Below are 20,094 nucleotides of genomic sequence, written 5' to 3' on the forward strand. Positions count from 1 at the left end.
CAGGCCTCTCCTCCTACCCCTGGATTCAGCTTTGCTAGACTTTAAACTTGACAACAGGACAGCCAAATCTTCAGGCCTCCCATTCCCATCATCCTTGAGCACCACCTAAATGCTAGCCTCTCTATTACCTGACCTTGTCTCTATAATCCTTTACAATTATTCTCCCCTGAGTCTTTTCTTTCAGCCTTATGTAGTCAGCTGGCTTTTCTTACATAGGGGTTTATACTTCTCTAGTGACTTTCAGGCTGATCAATTCTGCTTAGACAACTACTTGTACTTTACTTTGTGGCATGATGCTTTAGTTCCCTTTGTGATTCAGCCCTAGTTGCTCTTTCTGTCCCTTTGCTGTGTTGCTGGGATAGATGGGCCTGGCTCCAGCTGTCAGCACCACAACATTGCTGTTGTCTTCTGGCTGACAGTTCTACATAGCCACCTCTGTCTGTTATGAATCCGAGCCTGGTGTGGTGGCATACATCTGTAGTCCCAGCTACTCAGGTTGCTGCAGCAGAAGGATCACTTGAGCCCAGGAGTTCTAGTCCAGCCTGGGCAACATAGCAAGATCTCATCTTCTAAAAAAACAGGGAAGGAGCCTCCTCTTTATCCTATGCAATCTTACCTCCCATTTCACGTGAGAAATTATACACACACACACACACACACACACACTCATCGTGAATTCTCTCTTATTTTCACTGACCAGACAAGTCTTCCAGTGTTTATAAGGCCCCTCCAGGATTTCTCTGCTGAAGTGGAAAGACAAAAGTGCGTATATGCAAAGCAATTATTTTAGTTCTCAAAGAGTTTTGTCCTTGTCTCAAAACCTGGATGTTTCAGAAAAGTGTAGTAAGGAGACTATTTTTCTCTCTTTTCTACTGGGTTGGAGGGATAGACCATCGCATATCAGCAAGTTAGAGTGAACAAGAGAATCCTGAACACCCAATTTCTAGCATATGCAAAATAATAAAAAATTGGGTGAACAAATTACCTTCCCTTTTCCCCTATGGTCTAGGAAAGGCAAGGGAGTAAAGTTGATTCTGTTTTTATAATGCAATTATATTAAGAACACTATGTTTTGAGGACTTTGGGTGTGGTGGGGCAAATTTCTAGCACTAACAAGTCTTTCACTGGTTTACATAGAGGAAAAAAAAAAGACCTTCAGAATCTTCATTCTGGAGTTAAAAGGATTAATTAAGTAACGAAAAGACCTATATTCCAAAGTGCATATATACTCAAGCATACGTATAAACATGTACATTTTATTTCAGTCTCGTCAGAACAGACCAGTGGTAGGCAGCAGTTGCTATACATAGCTCCCATGCTCTCGTGCTAAAATAGGTTGTTTATTATTTGTTGTTTGGGTTTTATTTTTTTAGATTTATAGGGTGCTTTTCTCCTAAGGGCTCAGGGCAATGTACATACAATTTTAAATATGGGACAGCCAATAAAAACAGCAATGGGGAAGCAAATATACAAGATAAAATACAGAGCCAAGAGGAAGAGGGTGTGGGAAGAAATAAACCATGGACGATGGATATAATATTCAATGGCACTGATTCAGGTCCTAAAGTCCGTTGATTCAGGACTTGCTTAGGTACAAGTCAGGCTAAAAGCTTGCTGAAGCTGAAATCCTGTGGTTCTTCTCAGCCACTGTGGTGATGGCTTGAGAGTTAGAAACCGAGGTACAGTGTTCAACCTTCCAGATCTTTCTTCTCATGGCTGGTTCTTCCTTTGCCCCCTATGCTGCAGGAAACTCTCTGCTTGTGAAAGGCTGGGAGGAAGGAGAGAGGGACAAATGGGGCTTCAGTATTTGATTTATCACTATCTCTACAATCCTTGTTCCCCCTCAGACATTTTTGGATTTCATTTCTACTTTAGTTTTCCCAGAAGCAGAAATATGACACTTCATTCTTTCTAATTTGGGGAACTGCTATGTTAGCCTGAGTGTGTGCCCTCGAATGAAAGTACTGAAGTATAGTGCAGCTTGCTAGTATGGCAGTTTACATATTCTACCTTACCTTAGGTAAGTCAAGATTGTTCATGGAAAGGCTTTGAAGGAGAAATGGATCATGTAGAAAATGGCATAATTTGGTATAGCATGAAATATTTATGGCAGCTAAGAATTCTTAAAAATTCTGGTAAGGCAAGACAGATCAGTTTGGGGAGTACCCCCATATAATAATCCCTCTACAGGCTTAGATTAGCATATTTTTCACGAGAGATTTATCTTAAAAGTAGTCTTTAGTGACAGCTATTTATCAGGATGTACTGTCTGGCAATACAGTGACATTTATTCCTTAAGATTATGGTGTCACATACAGTAGTTTTACCTTCGAAATTGAGTGAGAAAAACACAGCTTATCCTGTTGACGGATGGCTTAATACAGTGCCCCACATTCAGGATGGACTGTACTTGGTCAATTGTCATGTCTTAAGTAGCAGAAGGAGACATTTTCATGGCTCAATGTTTGACATGTCTGTAGATTGCCTGTTGAATGCTGGATGGCTTATTACTTTAAGCAGATTGTGTCTTATTAGTACACCATGCCAGCCCCTCCTGGGCTCAATTGAATCATTTCGTGATATGAAGAGTATTTGGGGGCCTCCAAGACAAGCCCCACCATATCCATACCCTCAACAAATAAACATCACCTCCTAATTTCCTCTTTGAAATGTGATTCTCATAGTTGGGAAAGGCCCGTCTCCTCTTACCATCACTGGTCCATGTACCAGAGATCTTCTATTTTATCCTGGAAGGCTTAGGAGATGAGACATTGAAGAAATATAACTGCTTTTAGGAAATTAACATATTAGAGCTTCTATGGCTTTTAATTATTATTGCCTCCTTCAAAGTTGGCGCTTTGGTAGGTCATAAAATGATTCCACTGATGCTGCCAGTCTTACAAATAATTTTTCTATATCGTCTTTGGAAAAAGCCCTATGGGTTTATGGCTGGTCCCTGCAGTCTGCAGGTTGTTGATTCGCAGCCAGTTCATCATCAGTGGTGCAGGCTGAGGATTATAGCGAGAAGATCCTGGGAGGTTAGGAAACATGAGCCAGGTGATCAATGCATATTGGAAAGAGTGCAGTGTTTAGAATGATCCGGATGAAGATTTTAATACTGGTTCGGACACTGACGGTGTGCTTTGGGCAGGACATTTAACACCAAATTCTGTTGCCTTATTTGTAAGATGGGAGTAATGACACCTACTCTATAGGGCTGTTGTGAAGCTGCGTTCTGGCACATAGGCACTGAGTCATTGATAGCTGTTGTTGATGTTACCACCTTACAGCATGGCTGAGCAGGCCAGGTAAATGTCCAGAGTAAGGATGCAGAGGTGTAGGCCATTCTTCTTCATGTAAAGTTAAACTGTATTTTTTTGGAAATACTATGTGTTATGGTGTGAAATCCATACACAGGCGAGAAAGAATTCTCAGTGACTAGAATACACAAAAGTAAAAGTTTATTTATTTTCCTGAGAAAGAAAGAGAGACAGAGACAGAGATAGAGAGACAGAGAGAGAGACAGAAAGAGAGAGCAGCCACGACAAACAGAGGGAGGAAAGTTGCTTGGTGTTTTTAAAGGGTAGAAATGCCTTTTTCCCCTCTGCTTCAGTGGACTGTTAATATTAATAAAAGTGGCTGTGAAGCTGATGTGTTGGCTTTTTCTGTTTCTCACATAGCGATTGATAGCAGACATTAGTTTCTTCTTTTTTCTTGATAGCGGGAGGCATCTGGTACTGTCTCTTGCTGAGGAAGCAGGGGAAGCTCGCATTCCTACTGTCCACTCAGGAACTTTTTCAAGGCTCAGAAAGAACTCAGAGATAACAAGTTAGGCCACGTGTTTTAACTAAACAAAGGGTAGTTGTGTTGTGAGTTTATTTCTCTTACTTTCTGTTTGATAGTTTATTTTCCTATGTGAGATAGATTATTATTATAGTAAGACCACCTTTCACTATGAGTTTTTGGGAACCAAACTGTTAAATGGGTTGGCTGATCAAGCAGGCTCATACCATTTGGTGTTCATTTAGAGTGAGGGGATGAAATAATGGGGCCGTTTACTTCTTGTGACATTTAAACTGTTTTTAAATGGGATTTCCAAAGAAAAGTCCCAGGAGGGTTTTTTTGTTGTTGTTGTTGTTTGTTTGTTTGTTTGTTTGTTTTTTAAGAGACAAGGTCTTGGCCAGGCACGGTGGCTCACGCCTATAATCCTAGCACTCTGGGAGGCCGAGGTAGGTGGATCGTTTGAGCTCAGGCGTTTGAGACCAGCCTGAGCAAGAGCAAGACCCCGTCTCTACTAAAAAAATAGAAAGAAATTAGGTGGATAACTAAAAATATAGAGAAAAAAATTAGCCAGGCATGGTGGCATATGCCGGTAGTCCCAGCTACTTGGGAGGCTGAGGCAGAAGGATTGCTTGAGCTGAGGAGTTTGAGGTTGCTGTGAGCTAGGCTGACGCCACGGCACTCTAGCCCGGGCAACAGAGCAAGACTCTGTTTCAAAAAAAAAAAAGAAAAGAAAAGAAAAAAAGAGACAAGGTCTTGCTATGTTGCCCAGGCTGATCTCTAACTCCTGAGCTCATAGGATCCTCCCACCTCAGCCTTGTGAGTAGTTGGGACTACAGGGCATGTGCCACTGCACCCAGCCAGGAATATTTTGAGTGATGTCAGCATCACTGATGGACACAACACAGTTTGAGCTGCATACATTCCAGTAGATTTACACAATTTTGAAATCTGGCATAACTTTATTTATTTTTTTTTTTTGTTGAGACAGAGTCTCACTTTGTTGCCCAGGCTAGAGTGAGTGCCGTGGCGTCAGCTTAGCTCACAGCAACCTCAAACTCCTGGGCTCAAGCGATCCTACTGCCTCAGCCTCCCGAGTAGCTGGGACTACAGGCATGCGCCACTATGCCCGGCTAATTTTTTCTATATAGATTTTTTTAGGTGTCCATATAATGTCTTTCTATTTTTAGTAGAGACGGGGTCTCGCTCAGGCTGGTCTCGAACTCCTGACCTTGAGCAATCCACCCGCCTCGGCCTCCCAGAGTGCTAGGATTACAGGCGTGAGCCACCGCGCCCGGCCTGGCATAACTTTATATTCACTCCTCAGGGAGCATGTAAGTTTGAAGCACTGATTGAAACAATGATGTCGGCGTGGTAAGTCTCCCAACCTTCCCCTGACCTTTTCCTTTCACTTTCCTTTAGTAATATCAGTGTCACTTCATCAGAATGCCTCTGACCTTCACAAACACCCCCTGAAACATTTTTGTCTCATTACTGTGACTCAGAAGGGTTGTTTCTGGTAGTTAGTCACTGAGCATCAAAGGAAATGGCCTCTGGAGTGCAAAGGACAGGGGGAGGTATGTTAGGGAAGCCTCTTTCTTGGGAGCCTCCTGCTAGAGGCCCTGCTCTTAGACCCCTTCTGGCTGTTATGATTGTTGGGTTGTGGTGGTGGTTTTTCTCCTCTGAAGGCCACAGGAAATGGCTGGCAGGTACTACTGGTGTGCTGCTGCTGGCCTAGTTCTTCCCCCAGGGCACAAGCTCTTGGTGGTTCCTTTGAAAGAAATTCAGGTCTCCTGGTTTTGTTACCCTTTCATCCTGTACTTAAGCAAGTACAAAATACTGTTTCAGTTTCTCTGATGATTTTTACTGATAGAAATATAGCCAAACAATTGGGGGTTAACAAAAAGCACACAGAGTCTAACTTTTTAAAAAATCTTGTTTTATGTACAAAGAGCTAGCATGGTTTCTTTCATTGGGTAGATGTCTTGGATAATCCATTCAAGGAAGATTGTTTAGTCCAACTTAATGAAACCTGTATCATTCGAGTACTGATGGAAACACTGGTCGTGGCACATATTGAGGCCGTATTTTTAGATCAGACCTTGCTGGTTTGAGCAGATGCAACAAGAGCAAGAACTCTGGCCGAATTTTTGTAGATGGCTCCAACAGAGCTGCGGGTGACCCATCTTGCTTTCGGGACTGCAGTGAGACAAAAGGAAAGAGCTAGTGCACACATGTGCTCTTCAAATTTTGGGGACACAGTTTACCCAGAATGTCAGAGACAAATTTTAAAGTTACGTGGCATCCATAAGGTGGCATAGTTGAGTCTTTAAGCATAGAACTTTGGAATCAACAAACCTGAATTGGAATGCCTGCTCCATTACATATTAACTCTTTCTCCTCTCTGAGCCTCGGTTTCCCCATTTGTAAAAATGGAGGTAATAATTTCTCCCTTAACAGATTGTTAAGGAGATTCAGAAAGATTGTGAAATGCAGAGTATAGTGTCCTCAAAAATGGTAGCTATTATAGCTATTATTGCTGTTATTCAAGAAGCCTATGAAAATAGCCCTTGCAGATCTTTACTGGAAGACAGAGGGAGCTAGGCCTGATTTTAGCTCACTTCAGTGATCCATTTCTTAACTCTTTAGGAACAGCCTTACCCACCCACTCTCATGTTCATCTTACCTCCTCTCCCTTCTGCAAAAACGTCAAAATCCCTATCCTTGGTGCTGGTTGGTGCAAATGGTGGGCACTTGGATCCACCCGGGCCAAGTGAGAGCTATTGTGTCTAAGTGTATACACCGGGCTGCTGCATTCTTATCTTCAGCATCTTATTTCATAGTGAAGACATTTTAAACCATTCTGCCTAGGACTTTTTTATAGTGATTAACTCATATAATCTTCCTAAATTACATTCAAAACCAGGATAAGTCTAGTTGAAGGTCAAGTCTAGTTGCTCAATCCTCTAAAGTCCTTTCTATCATCCTTGGGTTAACCTTTGTAGAAAAGGAGAGCGATCATTAAAATCAGTCATTATTCCCCAATTTCTCAAGCCAATGAGTTTTATTCTTTTATGTGAGTATGGCTTTGATCCTTGGGTTTGTCCCCATTATAGTGTAGTTTCATTTCCCTGAGAAACGAAATTTAATTCGTATTTCCAGTGTCATAGGAGCTTCCTACTTTTTGGCCCCTCATGTCTTAGTGATCCACATGGTCATATGGTTCTTAAAAACCACCCAAATGAAATATTCCTTGGTTTGAGCCACTTATTGGCCCATTTTGTCATCTTTCTCCTTGCTTCTGGGAACAGCTTGAGGTCCAGAGCTGGGATGAGTCTCTGTTGAGCAGGAGCCAGAGTAAGATGTTCCCACCTAAGGTAGGGATACAGCAGTTTGGGGCTGGAGGGACATGTAGCGGGTTCCACTACATAAGAACTCATGCTGAAGAGCTAATTTCCAAATACCATCAGGAAGGATTAAGACAAGGACCATTCTAGAAGGAGCTAGAAAAAGAGCTGTTGGGCTGGCTTACCTTTACTTATTCTTAACTCAATGTCATTGCTTCTGAGGACCTTGAATCCTCCTGTCCCACACCCTCATCTGCATTAAGGCTCCCTGGCATCTAGACTTCCCTCTAGCATGTCCCCGGTTACCCTGCATTAAGAGCTCTTGCAGGTCTGTCTCTGATCTTATACTAGCTCCTTAAAGACAAGTACTGTGTCTTCCATCCATACGTCCTCATTGCTTAATTGTATCTGGCATAGAGTAGACTCTCCATACATGTTTATTGAATTCAGTGGATGAACCAACAAACATACTTGTGGGTAACAGACCTGAATACTAGACCTAGCTTCCCCACGATGTCACTGTGTGTCTTTGGTCAGGTTACTTAAACTCTTTGTGTTTTGTTTTCTCCTCCTGTGAAATGCTGAAATTAATGACTCCCCTGCCTACCTCAAAGGGTTGTTGTGAGCCTTTAATAAGAAAATGTATATGAAATATCTTTGAAAATTAAAGCATCCTTTACTTACTAGACATTAATGTGGAAGAGTAGATCAGATGTTGGGGGGGAGCGTTCTACCCTGAATAAATGGAACTATACACTGGGTGATTGACAGCCTTTCTAGACTCTCTTTACAAACACAGAACCTTTAGCAGCTTCCTGAGTAATTCTCTCTATGCATCTCTCCAGAAATATTACTTTTAATTTTTTTCCCTTAAGCAAATCCACCTATCCCCACAAATTCTATTTTTAAATAAGTCAGCCCATGGTGCTGAATAAACTAATTGGCCCCGAAGTAGGAAATACTTTGAGAGATCAGTAGCATCAGTTTAAATTAAAGAAAAGTCTGAATGACAGACCATCTTAAAGTAAATGCAGTTTTATTATTTTCAAACATACGTAATAACAATGCTGAGTACTGAACTTGGAGAAGGACAGGATGTATCAGAGAATCGAAGTAATCAGATAAGAATCATTGATAATGAGGCTATTGCTGTGTGACTACCATGCTAAAGACCATCTTCCTCCAACTGGCTATCATTACCCTGGTGAAAACTGTTTATTTAAGAAACTGGTTTTTTTTTTTCCTTCATAGACATGAGGAAAGTCCCATTAAAAATCCCTATACATAGCTTCTGGATAGCCCAGCTTTTCTAAACCCCAGTGGATAGCATCTACCGGCAGCGCTCTGCCCTCTGGCTTTAACAAATAATAATCTTGAACAGCAAACACCCTCTGGCCCCTACAGTGATCAACTTGTTCCAGTTTGACTGGGACTTTCCAATTCTAGCATAGAAAGTCCTGACTCCCAGGAAACCCCTCAGTCCCAGGCAAACCGGGATGGTTGGTTACCTACTGGCACCTTTGACTCTGTCCGCTACTAAATATGGGGGAAACATGCAGTTGTGGGGGCTTGAAATTGGAGGGATAGAGGAAAGCTGGGGGAACTGCAGCTCACCCATTCTGTTGGTTCATCTGCCTTCGCTTTTTATTTCTTCTTACGTTTTCCTCCCTGAGGCAATCTGATCACTGCTGTCTTTCCTTTGTCCCCCGAATGCTGTCTATGGGTACAGTGAAACTTCGGAAAGCAGGACTGAAACAGTAGAGGTGACTAATGATAATAATATCTAACCCTTCCATGGTGCTTACCACGTGCCAGGCACTGTGCTAGGCAGTTTATGTACATTGACTAAGTTAATTCTTACAACAGCCTTTTGAGGTGGACAGTATTACTGCCCACATTTTACTGATTCTACTGATGAGATAAAGTAAATTACCAAAGGTCACATCACTAGTAAGTGAGGGAGATGGGATTCAAACTCATCCAGTCCATGCCCTTAACCACTGCACTGTCCTGCCTGTCAAATGCCTGGCTTCATTCCTTCAGGGTTCAGAGCCCTCCTGTCTTCTTCCTATTCTTGGCAGAAATCCTGTCCTCTGCTTGCTTTAATCTTTAGTCCATCAGACCTGGAGTGAGTGTTCTGTCATTTTTTTTCTGGCCTGGGCTGCTATATCCTGTCCTTTCCTTGGTCCCTGCCTGGTCCAGGCCCACAAGAGTAGCAGTCCCTTTCCCACCCCTCTTTCTTGCCATGCTTCTCTGCTCTCATGTCCTCTCAAGGCTGTAAGGTGGCATCCCCTGGAAGAAAGAGCTCTTCCCCTTAGAGCTTCTCCAGCCCCTTGCTAGAGGATGACCTTCACCTGCCTCCAAGGTTAGCCCTCCATTCAATCTCCTCTACACACGTGCCTCTTATAGTAAAGCCATTGCCTATGCATTTCCTGTGAAGCTTTCCAGCCCATGCAAAAAGAGACCCCTTTAGCCCTAGGCTGAGAGTCCAGACTGGATCCTAGCTCTACCGTGAACTTGTTGTGTGACCTTGGGCAAGTCAGTGCACTTCAGCCTTTTCTATTACTTATAAAATGAATAATTTGACAAAATGACTGCTTAAAGCTCTTTCCATCTCTAACAAGCTATGAGATCCTATGACAAGGATATTTGGGGAGGGAGTCTGAAAGAGGGAGGAATGCTATAAAGCCACCTTAATGACTTTGAATTTCCAGTACTTTCCCTGTTGCTTTTCCAAATAGACCAAAGTGAAAGTGATTCAAAAGGAGCCCTGGGGTATAATCATTCTCATGAGGACAGCAGTGAGCTCTTCATTTTACTCTTTCAGGTATCTTCCGAGCTACAGGGGAGCAGATGGTTTGCCTGTTTGAGATGTTGTCAGGGTTGTTTTCAGTTTCTGATGTTGGAGAGTTTGGGATGAGATTCCCATGATTAAATCTTAAAGCCAATGTCTCCCCCATAGCACCACATAACTCCAGTGGGGTTTCTGAGCAAAAGAAATGGAATTCAACATCTGTTGCTCCAAATAATATTTGATACAACTTCCCAGAATGAAAATCAGAAGCCCTCTAACCACAGAGATATCTCAGTGACAGGAGAGAGACATCCAGAGGAGTGCCAAGGGCTGAAGGGCAGGTAAGAGCAAAGGAATACAAAGTGGCTGAGAAAACCAGAGGGAGGAAGACAATTTTCACTCTTTCCAAGACCCTCCAGGCTAGAGAGCTTGGGTAATTTTTGACCTAGTTGTCCTTGTGTGCGTCGCTGTGAGCTTTTATTAAGTATTTATGTAGCAGTTTATATTTTACCAAGTGCTTTACAATAGCTTTTATTTGACTTAGCGAAGTTTTCCTGGAATCCCATCTACTTTATGATCAGGAGAGTCATTTCTTGTTTGCTTAGCACCTCCAAGCGTACAGCCACACACAATAGGCCACTTGTTCCCACCGGAGAGCAGGTGCAAAGAGTCGAGCAGCTGAGAGCACCTGCAGTTACCAGGGCAGTTGGAGTGGGGTTAGTTTACACTTCAGTTCACCTTTCCTCCCTTTCGTTATTCTTTCGTTTTACGTTATTGCTGGCAACTCAAGAGTGTCAGGACCAGGCTTGGGCCTGCTGAGGGCAGAGCTCTTCTGATATGCAGACACTGGTGGTGGTAGGCTCTTTCCCCTGTGCTCATGTCTCTGCCTGATCCACCAGGCAAAGACCTGCTGAGTGTGTTTCTTTCTGCTACTTCAAGGTTCTGGCTGCAGCCTTGGTTCTGGGACTCCGGAAATGATTTTAAGAGACGACAACAAAAGTAGCAGTTCCACTCTCTGTAGACAAGACCTCTCAGTATTCTTGGACAAGTCTAACACTTAGTTACCTTATTCTTGCTAGTTTCTTCTCCCTCCCACCAGCCACACCAGCCCTCTCTGCCAGCCCTAGGGATGTTGTGATGTAGCCTGGTGTGTCTGTAGACGGGCCATGAGGCAATAGAGCTGCACACTCTCAATCGCAGGTTTGCAGTGAGAATCCAACACAGTCACCAGTTGAATGTTTCATTTCCTAAAGACTAGTTTTGCCAAACCCAAAACTAGAATCTGGTACATGAAGTCCAAACTGGAATTAGTGCACCAGAACATTGGAAAATTTAAGACCTTTAACTGCCAGGGTTCAGTGGCTGAGCACAGGGATGTATAGATGCTTAATAGGTAAGTGTTGAGTAGACAATGCCATTTAGTGGGATTTAGGGAAGGAACTCTGCCATTCTCTAGGTAGCCACTGGTATGATCTGGTAGGTGGACACAATGACAGATTTACCTCGAAAGGCCCAGTCTAAAAGTCCAGTGTAAGGCAGATTCCCTGTTGGAAGCTGCAGGTGTAGGAGAAAGGCCCCAGGGGGAACAGATTGACAAGGGCTAGGTAGAGTAGGTTAGAGTCCCCACCACATAAACTGAACTTTGGGTGAGGCCTTCCATCTCAGATCAGTTCAATAAACATTTATTGACTGCCTACTGTTTGCTAGGCACTAGGTAAGGCAGTGGACCCAGAGATTAATACAAACAAGGGCACTAGGACAGAATTCAGGTCATATATCTTAGGAAAACATAGCTGGCAAGAAGAAGTCATGCCTGAATACCTGGGGCTCACTGAAAAAACACGAAATACTGGCTCTGAGGAGCAAGACTAATTCCAGAGCCTGAGGCCTGACAGATGAGTCAGCTAACACCTTCCTGCTGTGGCACTACCGGCTCAGGATCTGGGTTGGCCTAATCCTGCAGGTTGAAGGTTTTGAGGCCAGCAAGTGACTGCGGCTAAGACCAGAGGAGCTGACAGCAGAACAGTGGCAGGAATGTTTAGCTTCCTTTTAACGTGTTTCAGAAGTACCCATTTGCATGAAAACAGTTTGTCCCTTTGCTCGTGATCTTCGGCAGTTCATGAACTAAAGTTCAGCAGAACATCCAAAGCAACACTGAGGAGCCTTTCTTTTGTGTGTTACTCCATATACTTGAAATGCAACACAAGAAAAAAAATCCACAAGTCCCACTTTTCCCTATTTCAGACTTGCCTCTCTCCCAAACTTGTCTGGAGTCAGTGAAGTGTGATCGTTTGGATGGGCTTTGAGAGTCCTTTTCTCCATTTTGAAGATCTCTGCATTAGAGCATGAATGTTTGTTGTGGGCCCTGCAGGGACCTGAGACAAACAAAGCAGCATTCCGAAGAGAAAGGTTTGAAAAAGCATGTGGGTGTTTTCAAGAGCCATCTAATTCATTACTTGTGACAGTTATGCAAAGTGGAAGCAGAATATTTTCTATCACCCAGGGAAGGAATATGAACTACGGGAGGAGGAGGCAGTGGAACAGGCTTTTGACACCCAAAGTTGGTCACTTGGGAAATTTGGTGCGCTGCCCTGGGCCACAGGTGAATGATTTGTTCTTCTGTAGACTAAAATTAATTTTGAACCATTTGAAGTCCGGACTGAATATTTCCCCCTCAGATGCCCTGTCCCCTAGGAGCTTTGTAAGACCATCTCTGCTAAAAAGTTCCTTTTAGTTAAGCCTAAATGCTCAGGGCCAGCGACTCACACATCATTGCTCAATCGTAATGGCAAAGAAAGTTCCAGTGCTCTTTTCTCTTGCTCATTTTCCCTGATCCTAGACCATTCTGACTCATGCCTCAACCCATGGTTTACCTAGGACCATACTGAAGACAACGTAGACTCTTCTGTTGCCTGAGTTCTCTCAATGTCGGGATGAGGGGATTTGAAGCTTCCCTTAACTATTCATTGCAAGGTTTATTTATTCTTTCTCAGGAAATTCTTTTCAAATATCATTTATTGAACACCTATTCTATGTTGGGCACTGTGTTCATTACTTTCACATAATAATAACAGCCCTCTTACAGAATTTTCTATGTGCCTGGCACTGTTCTCAGCATGTTGCCTATGTTATCTCAATTTATTAACATTCATTATATCAAATAATCCTCAAAACAATGCAGGTGGCATTATTTCCATTTTACAGACGAGGAAACTCAAGCTGAGCAATGTTTAATTATTTATCAAAAGTGACAGAGTAGGTGGTGGAACCAACTTTTGAACCTATGTCTCTGACTCCAAGGTTCTTCTCACCACATGACTCAGCCTTTCTAAAATGTGTTATGTACTTGCTGCCTCAGTAAACCAAGACTGCCAAATTGAATTCAACCTCTTAAAAATAATTATTGATCATTAGTTTGAACATCAGTTATTTTCATCCCATGCCCTAATGTGTTGGTGAAGTATGTGACCGGTTCCCCACCTCCTTGTTCTTGGCTGTTCTATTTGGGGATAGTTACAGCTCCATTTGTGTCCCATTAGCAATGATGCCAGTAACAAATTGAGTGGCTATTTCTCAGCCTCTCTGGACCCCAGTTCACTCCTCTGTAAGAGGAGAACCTTGGGCTAAATGACTTCAAAGGTCCTTTCTAACTGTGATATTTTCCTGAGTTAAAATCTAACTTAAATATAAACTGCGTTAAAAACAGGTAAAGATCATTTCCTTTTGGTTTAACTCCAGTGGGACAAGAAAACGTCTGGTCATAGTTCTCTGGGCTAGAAGGACATGTGAAGTGAGTTTGGGGTGATTGAATAATAAATCCCTATCACAGTCCTTGCTATGTTACACCCTCCCATTATTGAGCTTTGAATTGCATATTTTTATTTCTCTGTTTTTGTAAGAATTAAACACAGAGTCTTCTCATTTGTACATTCCCCTCAGGGACAGCCATCGGAGAGTCCTTTGCCAGCTGCGCTTCCCTGGCCTAGTGTCCTCACTGCCCTGGTCAGTTCTCACCACCTTGCCCACACATTGGGCTCTGCATGTCCTGCAATTCTCACAAGAATCACTTTTGCTCTTCTTATTTATTTTTCTCTCCCCTTACCTCCAGCCTCCTCTGCAGAGCTTGCTCCTTCAGACTAACATTCAGGGGAGCTCATCTCAGGCATTTTCTCTCTCCCTTCCCCTCTCTACTTGGGGGACTGCGCCCTGTAGCCACACACTCTTCTCCCTGTGGCGGGTGATATCAGTTTCTCACTCTTTCCTCGCCATGTAGAAAGTATTCTTTGCTTCTTTGGGTTTAAGTGACTTCTTGATTTTAGTCCCTTTTCACAGTGAGGTTTGAAACTACACTAAAAATGGATTCTAATGCAGTTATTCCCTTATATAGCTAATGGTCACTAAATAAGCTATAAATGGGTTTACATCCCCTCTGGTTTCTTCCCTAGCTTTTGATTCCTTTCTACTGAAATCCATTTGTAATCCCTGAAAGGCTTTTGTTTGAGAATGCAGGTACTTCTTGGAGTGTGGTAGATACATGTTTCTAACACTCTCCTGGCTAACATTTGCTCTGAAGTGGTACTGCTATTGCAGACAATTATGAAAAACATTTTATTTGAATATGTGCATAACTGAGTAAGAAGTTAATTGCCACCATCTTTGTCTTTATTAAGCACATTTACAAATCTCAGCTGTTTTCACCTTTGCTTTATTTTTTTGTGCATTTATGTAAATTAGGACTGCATCTCAGGAAAAAAAGACGTTTTCTTGGGCCTCTTAATAAGACGTTTTTCTCTACTGTGTGTTCTGGTTTGTTTTTACAGCTTATTTATGCTCTTTAAATTATCCCGTTGTTCCATAGTACTTATTGTAGCCAGAGTGCTTTCCAAGGAAACAATCTGATAAATCAGAGAGTACATGCAATACTGCAGTCTTTCCATAAGGTGGCGCTCTTAGAATGTGACATCTGAAACTTATTTTTAAACATCTGTAGCTGGGCAGCAAATTAGACTTCTGTGAAATCAAATATTTTTTGTTGGGAGCTAGTCTTTCTGAGATTTGCTCTCAGACACTTGCCACCATTCTAATGGGTATGGGAAGAAAGAAAGTGAATTTTATAGCAGCTCCCTGTCCTAAGTCAGTACTAGCAGTGTTAAAAATCATTAAGGAATTTCTTCTAAATGTGCGACTTGGGATACTAACAATATGTACTGTTAGAAAAGTCCTTCTCTGGGTATCAGTTTCTTCATCTACATAATGAGTGGATTGGATCACGTGATTTCCAAGGGTGCTTCCATTTAGAATGTTCTACATTTGAAATTTGATTTCCTTCCACTACACCATTGCTGTCTCAGCCAGAACAGAAATGGGAAGAAAAATTTGCCCATTTTATGCTTGTTGGACTCTATTCCGCTTCTACAAGTCCCCTCTTTGCTTCAACTGTCCCAAGACAAGCATGCCCAGATGTCCTGTTTTAATTAGGTTCCTTTTCTCTGTATGGCCCTTTGCACAGGTTTTCCCCCTTCCTCCCCACCCCCCAATCCCTAACCAATCTGCCTGAACAGAAGCATGTCTCCCTTCTCATGTCACAAACAGGATTTTCTTAGTATTATGGCAGTTATTTTCATGCTAAACAGATATGAAAACTGGATAGGGAAGAAGACACCACATGTAAGGTGACACTTCAAGCATCATCCATAACATGTCCAGTTAAGAAAACATTAGATTTTGGAGGTAGGACCTTCTCTCAATTTATTTTTTCTCCTCCACTTGCCAGTATTCATTGCCAGAACCATGTCAAAACTTCAGGAAAAAAGCAGTACTCCAAAGAGGAAGACAATTAATTTAATTACAGATGAGTATTACTAAGTAGCTAACCCATCGTTAAAATCCCCCCGGCCAACAGTGTCCCCATTACTGACACCCTCTGGGCAGTCTGGAGATGAGAAGAATTGTGGCCTGTGGCTCATCCTCATTCAAGGCCTGTCATGAACGATGCGCACCAGTGGCACAGAGCTAGCCTGAGGAAATGAAATGCTAAATTAATTAATTAACGTGAAGCTGCAAAACTACAGAGATACCCCTAACGGATTGAGGATTGATTCCCTCTGGGCTTGAAGCTCAGAGCATGAATGTTACATGAAATTCCCCAGGGGCTCATCACATATGTTGCTTTGCCATAGCCAAAGTGACAAAGGCTGGGAGGCATTAAGCACAACATTATCCTGCAATTGTTTCCTATTCTCCTTAGAGATTTGAAATCTTCCAATCATCATTGGTGTTTGTATTGTTTATTTCTCTAACTTTAACACCATATCTCCAAAGAACACAAATATTTCACTGAATAGCCATATTTTCAAATCTCTGTTTGAGAGAAGAAACTCCACACACAGGGATCTCCCCAAGGGCTTTCAAAGGGCAAGCCCAGGAATCTGCTGAGTAGGTCAGGAGAGCTGTTGCTGCAGACTCTATCAGGAGCCTTGTAGACTATTATAAGTAGGTCATGTGTTGTCCCACACAATGGATCAATGGAGCGGTGTGGTGAGGAAATGTGAAATGTTTAGTTGACATCAATTATCTCAAAGGAAGCAATACCAGCATAGTGGTTAAGAACTCAGGCATCTGGAAATGGACACTTAAGGTTCAAACTCCAGCTCTGCTACAGACTGGCTTTGTGACCTTAGGCAAGTGACTTAACGTCTCTGTGCCTCAGTTTCCTCATGTGCAAAAAGGTCTGTGGATAGGGTTGTTAGGAGGATTAAGTGAGATAATGCATCTTTTCTTTTTCTTCAGTGCTTAGAACAGTATCTGACACAGAGAAAGCCTTCAATAACTGACAGCTAAGTACCATGAGGTGTTTTGGTTGATGCAAAACTGACCAAGCCTCTGCCTTCAAAGGCCTCACAGACTACCTGGGCTAGCAAATGGAATGTATATAAAAAGAGCATTAGCAACTCAGGGCAGTGCCCACAATGCATTTAAACACAAGAGCAGTGAGATCAGGATGAATCAGGAGGGGACCTCAGGCGTATGCAGGGAAAGGTAGCAAGACCTTGAATAATAATAATGTACATTCATATTCACATCCTCACCGATTACTGTCTTTTTGAAATAGGCAGGTTGGAGTTACCTCATTGAAGAGTAGAAAACATGGGCTGTGTTTAACCTAACAAAATCAGGTTGGTGACCCGATGCTAACTACCTGAGTTTTGAAGGAACTCAAGGGTGACATGTGAATATTGGCCCAAATGTTTTCTGTCGTGAGAAAGCACCTTTAAGCCAGGACACTAGTGATGGCCAGCATAATTATTATTAACAAGAAGGATTTCCCAGAGGCCCTGAGATGTGCATCTGAGTTAGCCCCACTTTTTATTTTTCTTTTGGTTTGTTTTCTCTTTTGCCTTTAAAAAAATTAACTGCCTGGGGATCTGAAGTACAGCATGGTGACTACCCCTAACAATACTGTATTGTACATGTGGGGGTGAGGGGAAACTCCCCCCTCCCAAAGATCAACTCACAATTAAGGCCAATTAATAGGTTTATTTAGCATATGTGTGGGGAGAATTACGGAGTGATTACTCAATATCCCATTGGGATCCAGATATTTTTATACACGCTTTTTAGAGGGGAGAGGGAGATGAGTAGTATAGGTCATTCTGTTTAGGAGCAATAAATGGTTGCTAGGGAGGATGAATGGGTGGGGAAGCAGAGTCACTTGTAAATGATTCTCTTAACAAATTAAATTAACCTGAGAGACAAGTATTATGTTTAAAATGATTTGGACCAGGTCTGGTTGCATTCTTGATCTTCTTTCTTGCAATATAGTGAGATAACTGGGAGCGGAAGGGAAGGGAAGTCAATTCTTTTCCAAGGGCCTGTTAATCTCTAAGGGCCTTAATTCAAAATACCAAGGAGTTATATTTTGGGGTGAAATTTCCTGAACTCCTTCATACACTTGAGATTGAGTAAGAGGGTAGATATTAAATGTTCTCATCACAAAAAAAAAAAACAACTATGTGAGGTGATGGATAGGTTAATTAGCTGATTTGGGGTAATCATTTCACAATGTATTCATCCATCAAAACATGACATTGGACATGGGGTAAATATATTCAACTTTTATTCATCAATTCTATCTCAAGAAAGCTTGAAAAATTTTTAAAAATTAACTGCTATATAAGATTTCATTCATTTAATATTAAACTATAATAAAGATTAAAAATGTTCATAGTAAAAAATATAAAAGGTATAGAAGGATATAAAAAATAAAAGTAAGACTCCCCCAGCATCTCCCTAGTCTCACTCATGAGAAGTAACTGCTATTTCCATTTTCTTATGTATCCATCTAAGATTTTTCTGTACATATTTGAACATATATAGAGTATGTGAGAGTAATGCATATGCAGACCCATTTTTACTGCAAATGGAATCATGCTGTACATTCCTAACCGCTGCTACTTGTATCTGTTACAATATTTCTTGGACTTGATTCCATATCAACACATACAGATCTACTTTGTTCTTTTAATGTCTTCATAGTATTCCATTATAACACTCATTGCTTTAACAATTTTGTTCAATATTTTGTCTGGCAAAGGAGAAAAGGATAGAGAGATGAGAAACAGAAAAAGATATTGGGAGTTGGGGAAGAGGTATTGAGATACCTATGGAGTAGTGCAAGAATACAGAGTTTTAAAATAATGCCACCTAAATTTTAGCAATATAGTTGCCCTATAGGGCATCAGTTGGACAAGTACTTTTGGTTACTGCTTTGTGAAATAAATGAAATAAAGGCAAATGTAAGGTCTAAGTCACAAGCCAGCTCTTCCCAACACTTCTGTAACCAGAAACCATGCTTAATTTACTAGAGTCCTTTGAGGATTTAAATAGCACACAGAGCGGAACAGTGGATGCTATTTCGACTTTCAAAAAGTTTGGCAAGTTTTTAAACCCAAAACTGTTTTTCTGGAAATGGAGTCACCATGGGAATGGGGAGCAGTGTTTAGTCCTGGCTCCTTATCCATGGCTTGGAGATAAGAAATTTTTTAAAAAGTAGAGCTAAAGGGGCACTTTTCTGAATAGCAGAAAATAATACAGTATGACCGTGCAAGGGATCAGTTGTGGGACTAATTTGATTTAATATTTATAATAGTTTTGGAAGAGGGAGTATGGGGCAAAATTGCTAAGTTGGCAGATGTTTTTACACTATTTGAATGAGGATAAGAAGATTCGGAAGACGCTTGTTTTGTAGGAGTGGGCATAAAAGTGGCCAGCAAGTTCTGATATGAAGAAGTCCAAGGAAATGTCCCTAGGGACACATTTCTGAAGTTCATTTCAGAAGATTTGTAATGAGCCTTACCTCTTTATCTGTGATGAGGGTCTCTACTTCAGGCATCAGCAGGAGTAAAGGAAGAGAAGATGGAATTGGTAGTATCATCAGGAGGTGGATGAGGTTATAGGAAGATATAAGAGAAGGCTAGTCGTGAGCTGATTCCCACCAAAGAAATATTGTTTCTTTACATTTCTTTAAAACAGCCCTCAAAGGCAATTGGTATTTGATAATTGTCAATCTGTGTATTCACAAAATAACTTTTAAGGTTAAATAAGCTGAATATGTTAGGTTACCATTTTAGAAGAAATGCAGTCAGATGTGCTTTTCAGCTTCTTTTACCATAAAATATTTTCCTTCTCAGGGGATGACTTTTCTTTATGAAAGTCAGAACTAGATTTCCTGACCTCCTCTGTTACCATGCATGTTTTTCAAAGCATGTCCTTAATATTGTCAGATACATTATATCATGGCAGGGGACATCTAACAGAATCAAATTAATATCTTCTGAAGTTGTGAAATTTTCAGTAATAAAGAGATAATGCCCTATCCACCTCACAGTGTGGTTGAGAAGCTCAAATGAGCTGAGTGGTAAGAAACTGCTTCGTAAAGTGCTGTGCAAAAATATAGTAATATTAATTATTCATTGTACTTCATGATTTGGGATTAGAAATACAAATTGACTCAATTCTAGGAATTTATCTCTTATTGATGTAAATATGCAAAAATCAGTATTCAAGGATGTTCTCTATATTAGCAAAATATTAGAAATAACTTAATTGTTCATCAATAAGGGACTAGATAAATAAATGATGATATAGCCATACAAAGGAATAAGAACAAGGTAC

The 20,094-nt window shown here is 41.4% G+C and overlaps 1 protein-coding gene and 1 pseudogene across 4 annotated transcripts in view; one reads left to right on the plus strand and one right to left on the minus strand.

The window, feature by feature from the left end:
• The window catches only part of GPC3 (glypican 3), a 411,323-nt gene that overhangs the window by 279,204 nt on the left and 112,025 nt on the right, over positions 1–20,094 (plus strand). The gene's annotated exons all lie outside the window — the stretch shown is intronic.
• On the minus strand, positions 5,793–5,966 carry LOC138378700 (small ribosomal subunit protein uS14-like; annotated as a pseudogene).

The sequence above is a fragment of the Eulemur rufifrons genome, chromosome 30, assembly GCF_041146395.1.
Source record: "Eulemur rufifrons isolate Redbay chromosome 30, OSU_ERuf_1, whole genome shotgun sequence".
Classification (NCBI taxonomy): domain Eukaryota; kingdom Metazoa; phylum Chordata; class Mammalia; order Primates; family Lemuridae; genus Eulemur; species Eulemur rufifrons.